We start from the raw sequence: 5,485 nt of genomic DNA, 5'->3' as shown, positions 1-5,485 counted from the left end.
CCCAGATTGACCAACTCGGACTCCCGATATTCGGTCAGAGCTGTTTCACACTAGCCATGCAATGTCCACTTGCACCTTTTCAAGGGTTCCGGGGAAAACAAGTAGAAATAAAAATAAATAAAAATATCTAGTATTTATTTACGAAAGGCAACAGGAAAAATACACCTCTTGGTGACAAGGTGCATCTTTGATTTTGTCACAATAGACTCTCACCTCATCCCAAGGATCTTCCATCTCTTTGCAAGGGTATGGGATGTGAACTTCTTTGTGGGTTTGATTCCTACCTTCATGCATTTGAAATGGTAGCAAGGGAGCTTTGAGAAATTGCCCGGTCGTGATGGTGGACAAAGCTCTAGGAAGAGCTTGTGGACATATCCATGAAGAGAGGATAGTAGCTAAGACTTGAGGACAAGGCCTAGCTACACATGATGAAGCTCTCTTAGTGAAACTGAGGAGGTTGGAAACCATAGTGGAGCTTAGTGAGGGAAAGTGGAAAAATACAGGTTTTTCCAATGGACACCTCACCCAATGCTTATATAGACACACATGATGTGTGTGTGTGTGTGTGTGTGTGTGAGAGAGAGAGAGAGAGAGAGAGAGAGAGAGAGAGAGCTTCAAAAAGTAATCCCTCCAAAAATATGGACACACACACACACACACACACGGATTTAATGTTGATGGAGGAATAATTCTTTGCAAATTTAATATTGAGACAATAGTGAACACTAAGAGCACAAGATTGCAAAGAAAACGTGGTTTATGCATTCATATTACATAACATCAAAATATAACAAAGGGCATGGGGCGTGCGCGACACAGTACACCATTGGTGTGGTGATCAAGCATCAATCATCCTCGCCAAGGGGCAAAACATAATGATGTACATGTGAAGAGTGGATAAGTAGAGTTTAGCATAAATGGGAGTCAAAAAGGGAAGGGCTCGAGTCAAGAGTCAAGACTCGAGACTCAAGAGTTCTAGACTCCAGACTCTACATGTTGGCCCATGGTGCCAACTGAATGTCAACTGGCTCTGCATAGTCCATTTGATCCAAAATATCATCCTCAAGTGGTTTTGTCTCAATCTCTGTCTCTGGCACCTCTGCATCTATCTGTGTCTCTCGGATAGGATCATCCTCAGCAAGTGCCGACTCCGCGAAATCATCACTTTGGTCTGACTTGGAAAGCATCTTCAAATTTGATGAGACATATATGAGATCATTGGCTCTCTGCACATCAAGATGATTCCTCTTCTTTGAGGCTACATGAGCATACACACTCCAAAGTTGCTCCAAGAAACTCGTAGTGCATGCTTGGCTAAGAATGCGAATAGCCAAATCCTGTAAACCGCCCAATCCTGCCCCAAACTCCTCCCACCAAAGAGCACTCCCCATCTGAAAGCGAGATGCTTGTGCATCGGGCATGCGAAAAATTTCTTCCTTTACACTCTTGTAGATATTGATTTGCCTCCAAATCTTGGTCCTTTTCTTTGGGTCGGGGACAAGGCGCGCAAGAATGGTTTGCCAACCATTCATCACCTCTTTGTCCTTCCATTGGTTCCCTTGTTGGAATTGTGGATCCACTACATAAGTGGCCGCATGAAGAGGAGAATGGTAGGCATTCCACCTTGACACACACAATTCTTGGATCTCCTCGTACCTACGTTATGAAGATTCAAAACAAAGTTAAAACTCAAGAGAGTAAACTTGTAAAGCATAGGGAAAACTTAAAAGTGACTCGTGCGACGTAAATACCTATCGAGGTCGGTCACAAGGTTTTCAAGAGAGTCAATCATGGTGTCCATGGCCTCATATATCTTACCGATGCAAGGCTTCATGGAACCCAACACCCGCAAGAGGTGGATGATAGGCTTCACCATTTTGGAGATCGTCTTTACTTCCTCCCACCATTCCGGCATGTCAGCCCGTGCTCGGCATGCCACTCCATTGACACTTTTTGGCTGGGGCATTGCCAAGAACTCGTCACTAATGAAGAGTCCCCTTAGTGCCCCACTACATGAACTCAAGTGATGGAGCATAATGAAGTTGTAGGCGATGCGAGTCTCCGAGTATTTGAAAAGAGCTAGCTTTGACCTCTTTGAAAATTCAGCCCTCACCTATTTAGAAAATTCAAGTTTCAACATTCAAAACGAGAATTCGCCTTCCATATTGAAATTAGATTCAAATTGAAATAAGATTGGTTAACAGTTAATGGTTATCTTTTGATGATTATTGACAGAAGTCCCCATTGAATTCGCATGCTCAATGATGGGGGAAATCCATTCCAAGGCACCTATATCTTTGAGAATATTGTTGAGGAAATGAGCCATGCAATATGTGACCGTGGTTTGTGGATAAAGGGATTCGATGATGGCTCTGGCAGCACGATTGCTATTTTCTCCATCGGTGACGATGGCAATGACACCATGCTTTCCCACCTTCTCAATCGTAAGCGCCCACTCTGATGCAAGTACTTGCACACTCTTCCCAGTCCCCGATTCATCATGGGAGTCAATGAAATACATCTCCCCCCGAGAATATTCCACCACTCCATGAATGGAGCGGCAACGGGTATCACTCCATCCATCCACAATGAGGAATACTCCATTCGTCTTCCATGAATCCCTTGTGGATGCACATGCCACCTCCACCATGATTTTCTCCCTGTCAAGAAGAGTGGTGCGCAAGCTCTCCGAAGAGGGAGGGACATATGTGGGTCCAAACTCTCAGATCTTCCATGCCATTTCTTTAAGATATGGAGATCTTTTATGTCCAAAAAAAAGTGTAAATGAGACTTGAGTGATATAAACTAAATATTAAAGCTTAGCTTGGATTACCGGGCTGCATTGATAGCAATATGGCTGTGGTAGAAAATTCTTGCTATGGCGACGTCTACCTCCTCTTTCAAGGCCGGTTTCCAACTATCTCCAAGAGTTTCTTTCCGCTTGGATGGACAAAAATGAGGGATAGATGACGATGAAGGGTTGGTAGAGAGTGGAGGTGGCCCGGTCACCGTTGGTGCCGGTTGATGCACAAAATGATGCCGAAGAAGGGGAGGCTGAAACGAACGGGGAGATGGATCTCCCGGCTACACGGACCACCTACAGACACACGTCCGACAAACCACCCGACCATAGCCACCATCCGGTAGCTCCTCCGTGCTGCGGTTAGCGTCCGAGGACGTAGGCGTGCACCTGTAAGACCGAGCATCCCATACCACCCGGCCTCATCTCCTCAAGGTGACCTCGTGCATTGGACTAGCCTCGCTGGCTAACCAGTGGCACTCTGCCAGTGGGGGTCGATAACTCCAAATGAGGCCTTTGCCTCCCTTTTATAATAATGGCCGGCCACATTGGTCGTGTTCACACTACGTCGTCTCGGACACTGGATGCCCATCCCGACGGCATCTAGGCTAGATCCCCTCTCCTGTAAGCGGGACATAACATACTTCCCGCCTTAAGAACCATTGATGTCCTCATCAATGAAGTGGGGATACTCAGCCTTCAAAGCTCTAATAGGTTCCCAAGTAGCAAACCTTTCAGATTGACCCTTCCATTTAATTAAGTACTTGTCATAAGCCTTTTGGCACGAATGACAGGTACGATGATTTAAAATTGCTTATGGTTCTCGAGGAATATACTCAGTTTTCATATCTTGCCATACATTTTCCTTGATAGGCACAACAACATCGGCATTGCCCAATTTCACTTTAAGGCGACTGACATGAAACACTAGATGTACACTAACATCCAAAGGAAGAGCCAGTTTGTAGGAAACTTGGCCAATTTTCTTTGTGATCAAGAACGGACCACAATACCTAGCTGAAAGCTTATAATGCTTTCCTGTTCACATAGTCTTGGAATCCTCGGGTATCTTCAGATAGACCCATTGTCCCACATCTAGAGTCCGTGGAGATCTCTTTTGATTAGCATAAGTAGTGACTTGATCACGAGCCGTTCTTATACTATCCTTAGCCAATTTGAGCATTTCTTGCATGTCATACAGAAAATCATGAGCTTGGCGTTCCTTGACTTTCTCTAAGGTAATAACAATTAAGGATTTAGGCTCAAATCCATACATGATCATGAATGGGCTAAATCCAGTAGCAAAATGCTTGCTACTATTATAGGCAAACTCTAACTGTGGAAGATACCTTTCCCACTCAGACTGCCTCCTCTAACGTCTGATTTATCCTCTCAGTTTGTCCGTCGGACTCAGGATGGTCAGCAGACGACATACTCAACTTCGTCCGAAGATGATGAACACATCTCGCCAAAATCGGCTAGTGAACTTAGTATCTCGATCACTGACGATATCCTCTGGCAGACCATATAGCTTATAAAGCTGATCGACAAATAAAACTGCCAACTCATGGCTTTTTACTGTCGACTTCGTTGGTATAAACTTCGCCATTTTTGTGAGTCTATCGACCACAACCCAAATAGAGTCATTGCCCCGACTAGTATTTGGCAAACCAACGATGAAGTCCATGGAAATACTTTGCCACTTGGCATCTGGGATTTCCAATGGGTGTAGCAGGCCAGCTTTCCTAAGGCGCTCTACCTTATTGACCTGACACTGAGCGCATCTCTTCACATAGCTCTCTATGTAAGAGCGCATTCTTGGCCAACAGAAATATCGCTTGACCAAAGCCAAAGTTCTCTGTATGCCTGGGTGCCCAGCGCTAGGAACATTGTGGCATTCGCACAAAATCCTTTGTCGAACCTCATCGATTTCCGGCACGTAGACTTTACCATTTCTAAACAATAGTCCACCTCTAATGGAGTATTGTCGATGTTTCGTCCCTCCAGCACGACTCACTTGGGTCTCCGGACCACCCAAGCCTGTATGCGAGTCATGCCCCGCTTCGACCTCGTTCCATATCTTGTCAAAACGGCCATCCGAACGACATAGCGCTCGGACAGAAAGATACAAATCCGTTAAGATTTCAACCATAGATAAGGCATTAACCTGAGGAATCCTGGTGAGCGCATCGGCAACTCAATTGTTGGATCCTTTTCTATAATGGATCTCAAAGTCAAACTCTTGCATAAGCTCAACCCATCTAGCCTCCCGGCCTCTGAGATCACCCTGATCACAGATATAGCACAAGGAGTGATGATCTGTCCATGCAACAAACATAGAGCCATACAAGTAGTGCCGCCATTTCCTCAGGGCGTGGACTACGGCGTAAATCTCCTTCTCATATGTTGGATAACGCATCTCGACATCAAAAAGTTTCTTACTTTCAAACGCAACAGGACGTCCATCCTGGTATAATGCCACATCAATAGCATAATCACTAGCATCCGTTTCAACCACAAATGGTTTGCTAGGATCCACAATGTGTAATATTGGCACAGTAGTCACCAAGTGCTTTAGTGTGTGAAAGCTCTCGTCGAGACGCTCATTCCAGACAATAGGGGGATTACCTTTACGATGAGAACTCGAAGTCTTCGGCCCTTTCACCCCTCCTTTTAAAGGTTGCA

The 5,485-nt window shown here is 45.1% G+C and overlaps 1 pseudogene; it reads right to left on the bottom strand.

Moving 5' to 3' along the window:
• Positions 1-989: 989 nt before the first annotated feature.
• On the bottom strand, positions 990-5,163 carry LOC147455798 (uncharacterized; annotated as a pseudogene).
• Positions 5,164-5,485: the final 322 nt, after the last annotated feature.

This window comes from Adiantum capillus-veneris, chromosome 6 (genome assembly GCF_014529385.1).
Source record: "Adiantum capillus-veneris isolate H3 chromosome 6, ASM1452938v2, whole genome shotgun sequence".
NCBI classification, from domain to species: domain Eukaryota; kingdom Viridiplantae; phylum Streptophyta; class Polypodiopsida; order Polypodiales; family Pteridaceae; genus Adiantum; species Adiantum capillus-veneris.
The sequence above is the reverse complement of the archived record's forward strand: the minus strand, read 5'-3'. Positions and strand labels throughout refer to the sequence as shown.